At 36.6% G+C, this 18,567-nt stretch overlaps 1 protein-coding gene and 1 long non-coding RNA gene across 2 annotated transcripts in view; one reads left to right on the top strand and one right to left on the bottom strand.

Moving 5' to 3' along the window:
- Positions 1-18,567, bottom strand: part of Spag16 (sperm associated antigen 16) — a 1,066,789-nt gene that overhangs the window by 25,529 nt on the left and 1,022,693 nt on the right. The window lies entirely within an intron of this gene.
- LOC124980734 (uncharacterized) lies at positions 652-14,227 on the top strand. The gene is made up of 3 exons (XR_007107863.1): positions 652-1,004; positions 1,984-2,034; positions 13,950-14,227. It is a non-coding gene; the product is annotated as an uncharacterized LOC124980734 (long non-coding RNA).

Below are 18,567 nucleotides of genomic sequence, written 5' to 3'. Positions count from 1 at the left end.
ATAAAATATCGGGATCATGAAAAAAGGGAACACACAAATAGCAACCAGCAAATTTAACACAATGACTTCATTACTGAGCTTCAAATTTGAATCCATGCTTGCTGGTAGCTGAATCAAAAAACATGTTTGTAGTTTTAATAAAAAAGCGATGTAACTAAAAATAAAATATTCTTGAATCTTTACATAAAGAACAAATAGTTAAGATCATGGACCCTAAAGTCAGAAAGCCTTTGTGGTAGTTACTTAAGCTTTCTGTGCCTCTCTTTCTTCATGACTCAAATGGAAATTTTCTGTGGTTTAAATGAGAGATTAATAGGCAAAATTTACAGTGTTGACTATGTGCCAGGAACACAGCTAAGAACTTTACGTTTATTAACGCAATCCTCGCAATAGCCCCAAAGGTGGGAACTGTTGTTATCTTCTGCCCCATTTTCCAAATAATACACTGAAGAATTAAATAACTCTCAAAGCATAACTACTGAGTGATGGAGCCGGCATCGGAACTCAGGTGGCCTGTGCTGAACCTCTGCTGCCCATCTGAAACAATGACAGCCACAAAACAGTGCCTGGCATACCACAGGCACTTGATGTCTCAGGACTCAATGTTATGACAAAGGAGAGAGGCTATTTTTAACACTCTCTGATGGCAGACTATGGATTTGCTATGGTTGTCTCTTGTTGTCAGTGCTGAAAATATAAACACGACAATGAAACTCAGTGGTGGCAAGTCTGCAAAGGGAAAATCTACTGTGCTCCAATTACGAGGACTTTAGGAAGGCCAACCTGACCCAGAGACAGAATTAAGAAGAGAGAGGAGTGACTCATTTGCATGAACTTTAATACCTGCTCCCAAATATGACTTCTTTTAGTTAGTCTGCTCTATAACCAACTGGTGGAGCAGTCACAAGCTTTGGAAAGGGGATCAGCAGATGACATGTTTGCCAACCTTTTCCATAAACTGAGGAAAAAAGTCTTCCCTGGAGAACATGTTCTGCCACCGGCCTGTAAGTATATACCTTCTGCCTGGAGAGGGATTCAGAATGTTTCTTGGGAGGGCATCCAAGATTCTAAGACATTGTTTTAGAAGTAGGACAGGGAGGAGGAAAGTACAGATGTCCATTGTGGAAGGGAAATTCGTCAAAACTTCCTCCTTCATGTGAAATATGACATCATTCTGAAACCCAACACAGTTTCCCGAGTGAAAGATCACACTGGGGACAGGGAGGTGGTGGACTTAGTGGTCTGTTCACATTCTTATTGCTCCTGGTAATGATCCTCTTTAAGTTCTATAATCTGGTGTGTCACAGGATCAACTTTAGGGAAAAAAAAAGAAAAAGTGCTAACAAGTGCCAAAGTAGAAAAGGAGAATTCCATAGATAGAGTAAAATTTATTAGGGAAAAACTATTATAATAAATATAGCCCAAGTGGTAACTACTACACCTTTGTGAAGAGCAAGTCACAAAGACATGGGAATTCAGATATCTTTTGTGCCCCAGAAGAAAGGAAGCACAGTGTATTTTATTTTAATACGTTTTTTGTTGACATATTCCTGAAAGAACAGAGACTTGGTTTTAAATCGAAATGCTCTGAAATAGTCTTAGACAGGTTAGCAGCTCCTATTCAAAGTAATGATACTATCTTAGTCTGAGGCTAGTGTCTTAAATATGTATTAATCACCTGGAAGACAGATGTGATATGCTGGCGATCACAGGCTGATGGGCAAAGCTACTTTATCAACAAAGATTTGTAGAAGACTCACCAGGTGTGAGTTGTTACAACAGCTTCCACCCTGGTCTTTAAAATCTTCTTTTATCTAAACAACTATACACAATAGCCAGAGTGAATTTTCAGAAATTGAAATCTAATCACGTCACTTCCTATCCTTTGGGTTTCTGGTTGCCTTGTGGTCTGCCTTGTGGTTTATGCAATCTCCCTTCCACTTACCTTTCACAAAACTTGCCCCCATCCTTGATCATTTTTAGATTCTCTCTGGCTGGAATGTTTTTTTCTTCAAGCACCTGCTTCTGCACTGAGTAAGTATTCTTCAAGTACTAGTATAAATTTCCCTCTTTTGGGGTACTTCCTTTGATCTTTCAGGCGATAGCTAGGAACACTAATTATAGGCCTCCAGAGTATCTGAACTTCTTTCCACCACCATGCAACATGTAATTGCTTAAGAAACTATTTTTGAAAACCTCACAAAATGCCTGTCTCCCCCTCTAGACCATAAGTTCAGCGAAGGTTGGAACATGCCTGCTTTGTTCACTCTATTTCCAGGGACACAGTGTAGTATGCTCAATAAATTTTCTGATGGAATGGAGGTATACGTAGTGAGATCTGAGAGTGAGGAAGGGTGCCAAGATAAGGTGGGGGCTTGAGCATGGATGAAGTCACAGGCATGGGGATAGTAGGCATGGCAAGTCCTTGGTTTTGTGACACTCAGTGCTTTTCTGTGAAAGGAGTAGCAGCAGTCACTATTAGAGAGTCAGAGCCCAAACATGCTGATCACCGCTCCTATTCCATGATTTTCTGTATCTGGTTTATCTTTTCACAACTCTCAGAGGAAGAAACTTAGTCTTTGGCTGCATATTGAACAATTCTTTGGAGGCACAAAGGGATATGGACGCAATCCTCTTCATTTAGAAAAAGAGGTAGAATTCAATATGGAAACTTTCAGTGAGCACAGACCAGTGTCATGTGCTTGATGGGTACTCAACACTGAGCCATTGTTGCTGAGAGGATGGTACCATCTTGAAGAATCTCTCCACCACTATTATCTTTTCAAGCACACCCTCTTCCATGAGAGTGTTTGTGTGTGAAGGCTATTACCTGCAATCACAAAATTTGCTGCACACAGCACCACCTGCCATGAGTTATAAAGCTACTTATTACACTTAATGTTGAGTCACTGGAGAGGGACCCACAAAATCTTAAGTTAGGTCTTGAAAAATGTAGGTTCTGTTTTGCAACAAATATGTTTTGGTTTAGGGATGCTGAAGATTTCTACACAGTGAAGTTATGTTAACAAAAAAACATTTTACAGGGATGAATTATGCGTCTTTGCACATTTCCAATGGAATTTAGCACTCAGTCAAACACAAAGCAGATTAGAGCCATTCTTTATTAATCAGATTTCTTTGAGATGTTATCTTTTTGGTCATTGACATCATTCAAGTGGGTAAGCCATAAATATTTTAATTATTTTCTATTCACCATATGGCATGGAGTCTAGTTATAGGAGAGTTATTCAATGATTCTGTTGCTGCAAAACTTGGCTAACAAATCACTGTGATATTTACTTTTCTTTTTCCAAATCTACAGGGAAATAAATTTATGGATCACTTAACCTTTTGCCCAAGGAACAAATCCAAGTCAGTTCTGAATTAATATTGCTCTCAGGATGCAAAGTGAGGCCTGGTTTTCAAAGTAAAGCTGAGGGTTAAGCAATACTTCAGATAACAGTGGCAGAACTGTTTGTCCTTAGTGGAATTAAATTGTGTTCCAGCCCTTGGTGGATTTGCACTGACATCTCATAGAATACTTTTGTTTTTCTCTGTTTTGTTTAACTCAGAATAAACAACAAATTGCCTACTGATTTGAATTAGGTTATCTGAGATCAGAAATATTGCAGTCACAGTAGTCTGGAGATGACATAGATGCTGATGTTGCCCACCACCTGAAAACCCCAATCTAGCTTCACCCATCAAATCTGGCTACACTCAACCTCAGAAATTGTGAAAAAATCATCAACAATTTTATAGATTGTTCTGATTTCTACATTACATTTCAAAGTTTGCCAAATATTCTGTAAATGTGATGTTCCAACTCCCTATTCGAATAATGAAATTTCTTGGGCATTCTGAAAATATTTTACTCAAAATGAAAAGTGCTGGCAGAAAAGAGGCACTGACTTTGGGAAATATGCCTCCTCACGTCTCACACTATTGCAGAAATTACTTGCCCATGTGGAAAAGCATCATTGCTCTTTCATACTTAGAATAACTTTATTGAAAGAAAAGTACCTCTTGATTTTGTTAAGTTCCCAAAGATCTGGTTTGATGCAAAAACTGTTGGAAGTTTAGCTTTAGCATGTATGTTCTTAATAGCAACTGAGAATTTAAAACTCTTTAGAAAATGTGGTCTCAGTCTATTCCTTTGAACACCACTATGAACACATCCTGAATGCTTCTTAAAACACCTGATAACCAGTACTTTGAAAGGTACTGCTTCTTAGAATTGCTTTTGTTAAGCATACCAATTTTCTTTGGGGAGAAAAGTGTCACTCTGCTTTCCCTTGCAAAGTGGAGAAAGAATTATATATAAGCAACAGTACCAAGAATTCCTTAGGATCTGGAATCAGGTCTGAGATTATCCATACTCAGTGGATTCAATAGTTAATTAGGGTCCTTCTCCCATATTTGCTGAAATTGTCTTAATAAAAAATTGCTCTCCCTTGGACAGCAAGAACAAATGTAGAGGTGAAAGTCATACTTGAGCTCACATCATGGAAACATCCCCTGGAAGTAGTGAGGCAAGCTGTAACCACCACGTTCAAACCATGGTTACTATTATTTCTATCCTGAGATTTCAGTTCACAACTACCACAAAAAAATATTTTGAAATTGGGAAAGTCTCTGAGTCATCTCATTTGAATGATATGCTCTGTTTTAATTTCTTTATATACTGATTTGTCTCAAAATTAGAAATAAATTAAACAATGTATATGCCAGTAAATTATCTCTGGAAACTGACTCTAAGAGGGTCTTTATTTTTATTAAAAAATAAAATAAAAGAACCTTGGGTCCCATTCTGCTGCTCATTTTCTGATATTAAAACTCTCACTCATTATTAACAGTTCTTGAACAATAAAGCAGAAGCAATCACACAGGACTGCATAAAATGTAATTTCAGTAGAGTTCAATAGAAACGTTTCTGAAAATTGTTTTAGGCATTTTCTTGCAGATTGCCAGTAACTGGAAATGCTTTTTAAACACTAACATTTTGCAAAGCCTGAAAATTCTTGTGATGCTTATTGGGTAAAAAAAACCTTTAGTTTCTCTCCTACAAACACCAGTAGTGGAATTTGCACTATTTTGAAGGTCAACACTATAGTTCGGTCTTCATTGTTTGAGATCACTAAGTGACCCATAAGTGTTTTTGAATAATGACACCAATTTTTTCCCTTTCAACATTATATCACCATTTTGCTCTATCCTGGCCCTCCTCTCTGCTGACCAAATGTAGATTTACAAAATTGTCAATTCTTTCTTTAGTTTATGCCTTCACATAACCATAGTGATTTGTTGTGGGTCAAGCTCTGCCTTTATAGCAAGGATGCACTGCTTCTAAGACACAGTGTCTAACATCATGAAACGTACAGCTCAACCTGTTCAAATCCAGTATCACTAGAGCTCTTTCTTAGAGACTTGAGCTATGTTGAGTTGCACGCATGATCTGGAACAATTTGTGTGTTGTTTCTGAAAGATCCCCTAGAAACAGAAGGATATTAAGGGGCAATTCTCTGTCTGATGTCATTCCTTTGTAAATGCTTAGTGCTAGGGTAGAGAAAAGGTATACCTGTTTGGAAAGCCAGACTATCCTAACCAATCCCAACGATCAATATTATTGTACTTTGGTTTCCTTTACAATTAATTTTGAGGTAAAAGTGACTTAAGGGGGTCACTAACCTACTAGATCCATTCTAGATGTTTTTCTGGAACCAGACTAGAGAGATTGCTTTTCATCTGTCTCTCTAATCCAAGGAAATTTGGGGAAAGTTTACTGTTCTTCAGATTTCTCAGTACCTCAGAACCAGTCCTGGGATAACTCTTAAATCACAGGCACAGTGTTAGGAGAGGACAATTCTTGTAGATTAAATCTTTCCAGATATGCAACTCTTGGAGTGGTCACTAAACATACAGAAAGAACACAGGCTTCAGAGTCACACTGCCTAAAGGTTAAAAACAACTCTGATGTTTTCAGGGTTTGCAACTTAGCTTTCAAATTTCCTCTCTGTGAAACTGTAGAAAATAATTCTCTGCAAGTTGGAGATTAAATAAAATAACCATAAAGTGTATAGTTCCGTTCATAGCTTAACACTATCCAATTAGTATCCTCTGTGTGTCCTGTTTTTTTCCCCTGTATGACTTTGTCTAGCTACAGAGGCAGTTAGGGAGGAAATTCCCCAGAACTACCATGTTGGATGCTTGTAAAACATATATTAAGAAGTAGATTTCTTAATAGAAGTAGATCACAGAAGACTGCAATAATGTATAGACAGGAATACATGAATAGTTATAAGTTTTCAAAGGGAATGTACCATTTTTAGGGCTGATTCACAAGAGACTATCTGCTGTCAATCTAATCCAGAGCTCAGTGACCTGCAGCAGGTATGCCAGACGGTGGGATGATGAGCCAAGGTGCTGGGCACGTTGCCATTCCCCAGGTGGAAAAAAGTCCACACTAACTGCCAGTCTCAGCCTGGCAGAATGAGTCGTGAGTTTTTACTAATTGCTGCTGCTTCTATTATACAACTGTCCTCCCAGAGCAAGGGGAAACATGGCCAAGTAAAGGCTGGAACTTCATTCCTAGACCTGGAACTAAGGGCACAATGTCCCTGGAACTTGCTTAACCACTTCCATCCCTAGGCTTCCCTAATCACAGTGTTTTAAGATATGCTTTGGGCGTTGCTAGTGTCCCATCTGCCATACTTCCCTCTTCCTCTCTTAATAGAGTCTGATCTTGGTCAACCATCTCTCCTGCCATACGTAGCCCTTGAGGGAGGCTCCCAGGATGGACCCTGATTAGTTCAAGTATCAAGGTAGATAATTGAGAAGTCTGACTCTTGCCTATGAAAAGTGGATAAGAAAAAAATTTAACTCCAATAACTACTGGGAGCCTTCCCAAGTTACTAAGGGGACTGGTCTTAAGATGAAGCCAGTAGAAGACAGAAACAGAACAGAGACACAGAAAAAAAAAATAAATAAATAAAGTGGCATCACTGATGACATCACTTAGCAATGAAGCCACTCATTCTGCTCCATATAAGACTTCTTAATATGTGGGACAATGTACTTTCTTGGTGTTTTACTGTTGATACCAGGTTGAATTGAGTTTCCTGCTTCTTGATGCCAAACATTATTCCTAATTGATTTACATGCCGCATAATTCCCCACATAGTAACACATTACTACAAATGTAGTGCCTTCTAACACATACAAATGCAAACTCATGACAGTTCTGGAGATCAAAGACTAAAATGGGTGGTCAGAGCTCTATGGAAGTTCTAGGGAAGAATCCACTTCTGTGCCTTCTCCAGCTCCTCCAGGCTTCTTGCACTCCATGTCTCCTGGCTCTGTATTGCTGCTACCTCTGCTTCTGCCAGCACATTTCTTTCACTATCCCTGATTCTCTTGCCTCACTCTTACCAAGACCTTTGTGATTATATGGGGTCCACTATGTGCAAAATTCCTGTTTATGTGTAAGGTAATATATTCTCAAATTCTGGGGATTAGGATGTGGACATCTTGGCAGGAGAGCATATTCTGCTTTCCACATCTGCTTGACATAGTCACATGGCCATCTTCTTAAGGGGGATCTTTGTGTTCTGCTAACAATAAGCACTACTACTCAATTGTTCTTGGGTTGTGTCATTTACCTAGCACTTACAAAACACCAGATGCTAGACACTGTACTAAGCAAACACCTCAGGTACACAGATGAGTGCATCTTTCCCCCTTTTCATAAAGGAAGACAGTTGGGAAACTTATTAGAGAAAGTTGAGTCCTATGATGAAAACCTCAGGAACATAGGAACAAACCTCAATCTATCTTCTAACGAAGTCTTTAATCATAGATACAGAAGGTAGTGTCGCTACAATACTAGATTATTATTAAGAAAGAAAAGTCAAACTCATCAAATTCTAATTGGGCACTGTTATTTTAACACATTTTAAATTTCAGCAGGTCTGATTTTCTTAGGTCAAGAAGGCATGGTTGGAAACATGCTAAGAAATCTGAGAAATGTAAAAAAGGGTACAGATGACTTTGTACAATATGCTTAATAGTTAATTCCCTTCATAATCCATGTATTCAACCAATGTTTACTAAGTTATAAAGTTGTTGCCAAGCAGTGTGCTGCATCCCAGAGGCAATTCAAAGGTAATTAGGATGTCATAGTCTCTTGTACTCTAATTAGAAATAAGACAGGTATGCAAATAACTAAAATACATTTAATGTATCTTATAATATTCAATTCTGCCATGAATTACTCAAGTATTAACTTCTATTTTACCAGCATTTTATTTTATTTTTTAATTCACTATATTTTATTAAAATTGTTATCTAAAATGTTTAAAAATAGTGAAGATCACATGAAAGTGGAAATACCCCAAAATGCAACTGTCTTAAAAATTATATATTTTATAGACTCTAAGGCACTAATATTTATGTGGCACTAAAGAAGATTAAAAAACATTTTCAATTAAACCAACACTATCAATTTTAAAACAATTTCTAATTGTAGTGATGTTAACTTGTGAAATTGAGGAAATATGTATAATATAGTGAAATCTCCCCTCACCCTTTCTCTTATCCCAGAGAAAACTCCTGTACTTAGTTCAAGATCAATTTAGGTGTGAAAAGTACACAAGAGGTGTAATGTTATATAGTTTCCAACTTTCCATGGCTCAGAATCTGAAACTCCAAAATCTGTAGATACATTGATAGACAAGAAAGCAAACCAGGTCTAACTCTTTCCTTTCTTAACTAATTTACCACAAGTTGACCATATGCACCCATAATATTTCAGAAACAGTGTTCTATAAGAGTTCTTTTTCTTGTATGTAGTGTGTGTGTGTGTGTGTGTGTGTGTGTGTGTGTGTGTATCTGGGCTCTGGCATGCATTATTTATGGGTTGAGAGATCATGTGATGTAGGAGGCAATATGTCATATAGAGCTATTTTCTAGGCACTGATAATGAAGAGAGAATATAAAGTCAAAGGTAAATAAAAATAAAATACAAATGAAAAATCTTGTCCCCATTTTATCAATGAATTTTGGGCGACTGCTTTCTGATAAACTTCCCCAAAACTATAATAGTGCAGTTTAGAAATACTTCAGTTTTTACATTATCTAACATTTCCTCATATTTCCTTGGAAACCCAACTCTCTTATTTACACTAGAAAATGATTTAAACTGAAGTTCCATTTCAAAATTAGTTGAGGTTGGGAAAGGCCAGTAAGTGCCAAGAAAAGAAGTGAACTGAGGCTGCTGTACTTCCTAATCTTTGATACCCAAGTGACTGGAGACTAGTTCTGTGGCTGATTAAAGGTCATGAGTCCTGCTCTCTGTTCCCACATGTGTACTCAAAGATTCAGATTCAATGCATACTAACAGACTAATACCAGGCTTATGGGTTTTTAAAACTTAAATATCTAAAAGCATAGAATATCTTGTCACTATACACTAAGGACATTCAACAATTAAGGATGTGCACATATGCAGAATTTTTCTCATACATGCAAAGAAGTAGAAGACAGTGCCTTCTCCAAGGAAGGAATTTAGATTTATTGAGTACTTACTAAGAATCACCCATCGAGTTAAATGATTTTGTTGGCGGTGTCTTATTTAATCGAATGAGGTATGCACCCACTTTGATGCAACTTTGGTGCAGAAATCAAATGTTCTATTTCATATAATGATTAGCTGAGTAAATTACTCTAGTGCAGCTCTGTTTGGGATCCCTGATTATTCAAACACATTTGCTCTTGGGGCTGCAGGTGCAGACTACCTCTCCAATGTTTTGTACATTTTGAGAAATTTAGTTTTTGATTTTCTGTTTGGCTCCATTCCAGTTGATAAAAGAATTTATGATATGAAATATTGTAGAAGAGTGAATTTGTCAGGCAACAAGAGCTGGAGGAATCAGCTGGTAAGGGATTTAAATATGGACAGACATATTCTTATTTCTACTAAATATCCAGAGAGGCTAATGCCCTCATACTGGTAGCCCCTCAAACTTGCCATCCTGTTAATGTATAAATGGATATATTTCATTGTCAGGATTAATGTAACCTCTGCCAAGCAGAGTTTTGGATAATTTGCTTACTTGGAAATTCTATCTGATATTTTTAGAGTCATTTCCAGGTTCTCTTCCTGGCATGTGGATGCCAAGCAGACAGTCTTGGAAGTTCATTTAAAATAATTAGCATAAAGGCAGTGCATATCAGTTGCCCACAAGATAAAATCCGAATTCTTTAGCATCCTGCTCAAGGTAGAGCATCTTCTAAGCTGCCCTGACCCTACTTCTTTAGTCCCATTTTAAGTCTCCTTAACTGAAAACAAACAAAACTCCTTGTTTTGTTTAGCATTTTATCCCACAGTCTTCCAGTTTCACCTGCTTTTTTAGTTCTTACTAGACTGACAATGTCAAGAGCAAAAACTTTGTCTGCTTTGCCTGCCACCATATTCCTGGAACATAGTTTGGTGTAACATATAGTGAACCCTCACAGGATTGTCATTAAATAAAGGAATAAATTCACATTCAATTACAACCGTGATTTATGAAACCATTACTATGAGAAAGTAAAATCTGAAATTCTGTTATTACCATTTATCATTGGCAGTAAATTTTTTGAAAAACAAGATAGCAGCAAAAATAGAAATTTCTTGGACTGGGGTGTAGCTCAGTGGTAGAGCACTTGTATAGCATGAGTGAGGCCCTGGGTGTGATCTGCAGCACTGCAAACAAAGATTATAAATATATATATATATATATATATTATATATATAATATATATATATATATATATAAAACTGTTGTATATATTATAAACTGCCCACTTCTCTACCTCTGCCTCTTCATGAAAGAAGGTTCCTCTCTCCCACCTTGAACTTCAATCAGCAAAGTCATCTAGATCTCTCTTTTGCTGAGTGACCTACCAGAACTTTTGAATTAGGACCTAAGGGCCATTGTTCTAGTGTGGTGAAGGCTTTGCTCTATTTTTCTTTCCCTTGTTTTATAAACTAATAGTTGAGCATTCCAAGTCATGTATAACTGCCTGCATGACAATTGTTGATATTTTGCTTTTCCAAGTGCATCATCTGTTAACTTTGACCCCATTCAAATACATTAGATTTGATTTTTCCTGAGAAGATGATCAGTGTCATATTAAACCCCACAATGCCTGGCTCTTGAAATCACTTCCTTTGCTTTATAGTCATGTCTCTCGTAATCGATAGTATCATGAAGGGAAAATGTAATGCTGAAATTTGGCTTTGGCATATATCACTTCTCTATCAACATCATGATATTGGTTAACGGTGAGAAAGAGATATTTTACCAAAGGTATTGAAAAATTGCTCAAATTCCTCAGTATTATTATTTTATTCCAAAAGCAATTTTTCTGAAGTAATTATTTCTCTTTATTAAGAAAGTCTGGAAGCATGTTTAACCTCACCAGCATTTCATAAATATGAAAAACATAATTCTACTACATTTTCAATATAACCTCTGATTTTCTCACAGATAGGGAACTACCTAAAATATTCATCATGATTTTCCTTCCTTCTTGAATGTTGCTTTGCCATTCCAGAGCATCAGTAAATGTACGTAGTACCATTTGCTGGTACATATATTTGAATATTTCAATTTCAATAAAAGTTTTATTTCTAGTCTTAAAAATTGCAGGATAGGGGAATGAATCTCACAGCATTTATTTGGGGAGGGTGGTGGGCAGTGATAATAGAGGAATGGCTGGGAAAAATATATATATTGCATTTTCTTTACTCCTTTTATCTAGGAGATATGATAATATAAAATACTATAAGTGGAAGAATGACATATTCTTTTGCCCTAAATTGTAACCTTCTTGGGGTCAAGCCTCTGAAATCTGTGTAATCCTCTCTGAATGTGTGGATAAATGACACAGAGAAAATGCTGTGTGCTGACCTTGACACCCACCTTTGTATCCTCAACAAAATTGGCATATTTTTCCTTTTAAACAATTTTCAGAGGTATGTTTTAAACAATATTAGACAAAACAATTACTTGTGTTTTTTTTTTACTGTTTTTCACAAATTTTGTTTCATCCTTGACTGTATAAAGTTTGATTTTTTTTTTTTCATTTGTTGTAGGAAAGGAAGTCTGATCTTTGATTTTGAAGCTTAAATTATGGAGACTGGTTACTTACAGTGTTATAATTCTTCAAGGAAAGCTGAAATTACTGTTTGTCCCACTTGGCCAGGGAAAGGAAATAGATCACATGACAGGATCTTTATCCTTTTCTAGCTTAGAAATGTAAAATAGAACAGCATGGGACTTAGGTTGCTGAATGAGTTTTACATATGATTCTCAAACTTCAAACCTGGTATGTGAAGACCCAGTAATATATGATTGTGGTATGACTCTGCTAGTCCAAATATGAGAGACCTATGAGACTGAGATGCAATTCAAAATTAAGAGAAGACAAGGAAAGTTCTACTAATAAACTGTACTTTATAAACATATATTTTTCATATTTCATATTGTTGACTTATATGAATTTATTTTCCTGGCATACAACAGGTGCTAATGTGCAACATATTTTTGATTAAAAAAAAATGAGTAGGCTATTACTACCTAAGAATGATGGCATTTCCCTGAAGATTAGTTGTGTTAGAGCAGAGACATTGGAAGACATCCTTACAGCTATTCCGTATTTTAGAGGTCTTCAGTCAGACATAATGCACCTCCACTGACAGTCCACCTTAATCTGGGAACCTGACAATCACCACCACAGTGGAAGATCCTTCTGGTCTGTAAAGTGACTTGGAACAACTCCAGCGGATAGGGACAACATTCCTAGAAGTAAAGCAGTCAGCTACAAATAGGCTTCGAAGTAGCAAAGAGTGTGAGGCCAGGATAGAAAACTTGCTTGAAGTCTCACTTCATTTGTGCATACCCTTAACATAAGCTTATTATTATAGTTTCTTGCCTCACATACCCATGAGAAATGCAGTAAGTTGGATTTTCCAAGAAACTGAATCCTTAAGGAAAGATCAGTGGGAAGGTAAAAAGTTTGTGCTCTTTCACCAACATTTCTCCATTTCCTCTACCTTCTAAATCCTGGTTTCTATGAGTGTGACCTTCTCAGATTCTGTCCATAAGCGAGAACATAGCATGTTATTCTAGGCTGTTTCTATGAGTGTGACTTTTTCAGATTCCACATGTAAGTGAGAACATAATATGTTAACAATACTATACTATATACTTGAAATTTTCCAAGAGAGTAGACCTTAAATATTCTTACCATCAAACAAAAAAAAAGCAAGTAAAAAATGGTACCTAAATGAGGTGATAGATGTATTTACTAACTTCGTTGTGATGATTTCACTATACTTGTATTACAAATCATCACATTAGACACTTGAAGCATATGCAATGTAATGAATCAATTGTACCATAATAAAGGTGGGGAAAATCAAGATATATGGTGACCACTGCTGCTTTGCAATGTGTAGCAATCAAAGTGAGAGGCAGGCAGGAGACAGGGTTCCAGGTATGGATGGGTACAGATAAATAGGAACATTTCTAAAATTCTTCTGTGACTTCTTTTACTAAAAAAAAAAATCCACTGAAAAAAGCTCCACCCTTTCTTTAAGTAATACCAGTTCAAAGGGGAGACATTTATAGTGGAGTTGCAAAAGAACAACTGGTAAAGAGGGATAAATAAGATTAGTCAGGAAACATGAAGAGACAAAAACCTAGAAGGGCTATATTATAAACATCAGAGAAAGGTATCACCAAAAAATAACTCTGGGCAGCTATGTTACGAGCTGCAGAGTTAAGAACCAAGTGAAGGGCTAGGCTTTAGCAATTTTCACATATTTGACCTTTGAAGAGAGAGTTTCAATATCAATATTCAGGTGAGGGTTGAAAGGCATATTCTCATTTTTTTATTTTTTAAAGGATGAAGTAAATTGGTAGAATGGGGAAATGATCTGAAGATGAGAGATTACTGATACCCAGAAGAAGTCCTTGATGCAAGATTTAGAGGAAGAAAAATGTGACAAGATCAATTTACAGAGAGGGGGGGGTCAAAGAAAAGAGTTACTTCTCTTGAGATAGCATGGGTGAATAATAACCCCCATTATCTGCTTTTTCACTTCCTCTGATTTGGGTTACCTGTGGTCAACTACATTCTAAAACTATTAAATAGAAATTTTCAAAAATAAACAATTCCTAAGTTTTAAATTGTGTGCTTTTCTGAGCTGAATGATAAAATCTTGTGCCATCCCACTACTCCATCTCACCTGGGACACGAATATCTACTCTGTCCACAGTATCTACACTGTATATGCTACTCACCTGCTTGTCACTTAGCTGCCTTGGCTACCAAACCAATTGCTGTAGATGAGTAGCATTTGTGTTCAAGTAAGAAGCCAAATGCTACATTATAATGCCTATTGTTATTCAACTTGCCTCATCTCATCACATTACCACCGTATCACCTCACATCATAACAAGAAGGATAAACACAGTACAATAAGGTATTTTGTGAGGGAGACTTTTATGACAACATATTATTATAATTATTATATTTCACTATTAGTTACTGTGCTTAATCTCTTCCTTGCCTAATTTATCATCTAAATTTTATCATAAGCAGGTAGGTATTGGAAGAAAGAGTTTAGGAGTCAGTACTATCTCTGGTTTTGGCATCCACTGTTGGCGGTGATCTTGGAACATATTTCCTGTGGGTAAGAGGGGATGACTATATTTAGATAAATTTAGAAGGGAAACGAGGAGAGGAATTCACAACCTAATGATTTATATTCTCTGGATTAGAAAAAAGAAAAATAAAGCATGTCATTTGCTGAGAATCAGGGGGCATATGTCTTGGGGATAAAAAGGAAATACATTTTTTTTTATTGTAAACAAATGGGCATAAAGGCATACCATTTGTGTAATCATAAATTTACATAGGGTAATGTTGTTTGATTCATTCTGCCATTTTTTCCCTTCCCCCCCACCCCTCCCACCCCTCCCCTCCATCTATACAGTCCTTCCTTCCTCCATTCCTGCCCCCCTCCCTAAACCCAACTCCAACCCCAACACTAACCCTTCCCACCCCCCATTATGTGTCATCATCCACTTATTAGCGATATCATTCTTCCTTTGGTTTTTTGAGATTGGCTTATCTCACTTAGCATGATATTCTCCAGTTTCATCCATTTGCCTGCAAATGCCATAATTTTATCATTCTTTATGGCTGAGTAATATTCCATTGTATATATATATACCACATTTTCTTTATCCATTCATCAATTGAAGGACATCTAGGTTGGTTCCACAATCTGGCTATTGTGAACTGAGCAGCTATGAACATTGATGTGGCTGTATCTCTGTAATATGCTGATTTTAAGTCCTTTGGGTATAGGCCAAGGAGTGGGATAGCTGGGTCAAATGGTGGTTCAATTCCAAGTTTTCTAAGGAATCTCCACACTGCTTTCCAGAGTGGCTGCACTAATTTGCAGCCCCACCAGCAATGTATGAGTGTACCTTTCTCCCCACATCCTCACCAACACCTGTTGTTGCTTGTATTCTTGATATCGCCATTCTAATTGGGGTGAGATGGAATCTTAGGGTGGTTTTGATTTGCATTTCTTTTATTACTAGAGATGTTGAACATTTTTCCATATGTTTGTTGATTGCTTGTATATCTTCTTCTGTGAAGTGTCTATTCATTTCTTTAGCCCATTTGTCAATTGGATTATTTACATTCTTGGTGTAGAGTTTTTTGAGTTCTTTATAGATTCTGGAGATTAGTGCTCTATTTGAAGTATGATTGGCAAAGATTTTCTCCCACTCTGTAGGCTCTTTCTTCGCATTGCTGATAGTTTCCTTTGCTGAGAGAAAGCTTTTTAGTTTGAATCTATCCCAGTTATTAATTCTTGCTTTTATTTCTTGTGCTATGGGAGTCCTATTGAGGAAGTCTGGTCCTAAGCCGACATGTTGAAGCTCTGGACCTACTTTTTCTTCTATAAGATGCAGGGTCTCTGGTCTGATTCTGAGATCCTTAATCCATTTTGAGTTTAGTTTCGTGTATGGTGAGAGATATGGGTTTAGTTTCATTCTGTTGCATATGGATTTCCAATTCTCCCAGCACCATTTGTTGAAGAGGCTATCTTTTCTCCATTGCATATTTTTGGCCCCTTTGTGTAGTATGAGGAAATTGTATTTATTTGGGTTTGTGTCCGTGTCCTCTATTCTGTACCATTGATCCACCTTTCTATTTTGGTACCAATACCATGCTGTTTTTGTTACTATTGCTTTGTAGTAGAGTTGAAGATCTGGTATTGCGATACCCTCTGCTTCACTCTTTCTGCCAAGGATTGCTTTAGCTATTCTGGGTTTTTTATTCTTCCAGATGAATTTCATAATTGCTTGCTCTATTTCTGTAAGGTACATCATTGGGATTTTAATTGGAATTGCATTGAATCTGTATAGCACTTTTGGTAGTATGGCCATTTTGACAATATTAATTCTTCCTATCCAAGAACATGGGAGATCTTTCCATCTTCTGAGGTTTTCTTTAATTTCTTTCTTTAGTGTTCTGTAGTTCTCATTGTAGAGGTCTTTCACCTCTTTTGTGAGGTTGATTCCCAAATACTTTATTTTTTTCGAAGCTATTGTGAATGGGGTAGTTTTCCTAATTTCTCTTTCTGAAGATTCATCGCTTATGTATAAAAATGCCTTAGATCTTATATCCCGCTACTTTACTGAATTCACTTATGAGTTCTAAAAGTTTTCTGGTGGAATTTCCTGGTTCCTCTAAGTATACAATCATATCATCAGCAAATAGGGATAGTTTGAGTTCTTCTTTTCCTATTCGTATCCCTTTAATTTCTTTGGTCTGTCTAATTGCTCTGGCTAGAGTTTCAAGGACGATATTGAATAGAAGTGGTGAAAGAGGGCATCCCTGCCTTGTTCCAGTTTTTAGAGGGAATGCTTTCAGTTTTTCACCATTTAGAATGATATTAGCCATGGGTTTAGCATAGATGGCCTTTACAATGTTAAGGAATGTTCTCACTATCCCTATTTTTTCTAGTGTTTTGAGCATGAAGGGGTGCTGTATTTTATCAAATGCTTTTTCTGCATCTATCGAAATAATCATGTGATTCTTGACTTTAAGTCTATTGATATGGTGAATGACATTTATTGATTTCCTGATGTTGAACCAACCTTGCATCCCTGGGATGAAACCTACTTGATCATGGTGCACTATCTTTTTAATATGTTTTTGTATGCGATTTGCTAAAATTTTGTTGAGAATTTTTGTGTCGATGTTCATTAAGGATATTGGTCTGAAATTTTCTTTCCCTGATGTGTCTCTGTCTGGTTTAGGAATCAGGGTAATATTGGCTTCATAGAATGAGTTTGGGAGAGTTCCCTCCTCTTCTATTTTCTGGAATACTTTGAGAAGTATTGGAATGAGCTCTTCTTTAAAAGTTTTGTAGAACTCGGCTGAGAACCCATCTGGTCCTGGACTTCTTTGTTGGAAGGCTTTTGATGACTTCTTCTATTTCATTACTTGAAATTGGTCTATTTAAATTGTGTATGTCCTCCTCGTTCAGTTTAGGCAATTCATATGTCTCTAGAAACCTGTCGATGTCTTCGAAATTTTCTATTTTGTTGGAGTATAGATTTTCAAAATAGCTTCTAATTATGTTTTGTATTTCAGCCGTGTCTGTTGTGATATTTCCTTGTTCATTCTGAATTTTAGTGATTTGGGTTTTCTCTCGTCTTCTCTTTGTTATGTGGCTAAAGGTTTATCAATTTTGTTTATTTTTTCGAAGAACCAACTATTTATTTTGTCAATTTTTTGTATTGTTTCTTTCGTTTCAATTTCGTTGATTTCAGCTCTCAGTTTAACTATTTCCTGTCTTCTACTACTTTTGGTGTTGGTCTGTTCTTCTTTTTCTAGGGCTTTGAGCTGTAGTGTTAGGTCATTTATTTTTTGAGTTTTACTTCTTTTATTAAATGCGCTCCATGAAATAAATCTTCCTCTAAGTACTGCTTTCATAGTGTCCCAGAGATTTTGATATGATGTTTCTTTGTTCTCGTTTACCTCTAAGAATTTTTTAATTTCCTTCCTAATATCTTCTGTTATCCATTCATCATATAGTAGCATATTGTTTAATCTCCAGGTGTTGGAGTAGTTTCTGTTTTTTACTCTTTCATTAATTTGTAACTTCAATCCATTATGATCTGATAGAATACAAGGTAGTGTCTCTATCTTCTTGTATTTGCTGACATTAGCTTTGTGGCATAATATATGGTCTATTTTAGAGAAGGATCCATGTGCTGCTGAGAAGAAAGTGTATTCGCTCTTGCTTGGATGGTATATTCTATAAATGTCTGTTAAGTCTAAATTATTGATTGTGTTATTGAGATCCATGGTTTCTTTGTTCAATTTTTGTTTGGAAGATCTGTCCAGTGGTGAGAGAGGCGTGTTAAAATCACCTAGTATTATTGTGTTATGGTCTATTTGGTTTCTAAAATTGAGAAGGATTTGTTTAACATA

Source organism: Sciurus carolinensis, chromosome 3 (genome assembly GCF_902686445.1).
Source record: "Sciurus carolinensis chromosome 3, mSciCar1.2, whole genome shotgun sequence".
Taxonomy (NCBI): Eukaryota; Metazoa; Chordata; class Mammalia; order Rodentia; family Sciuridae; genus Sciurus; species Sciurus carolinensis.
The sequence above is the reverse complement of the archived record's forward strand: the minus strand, read 5'-3'. Positions and strand labels throughout refer to the sequence as shown.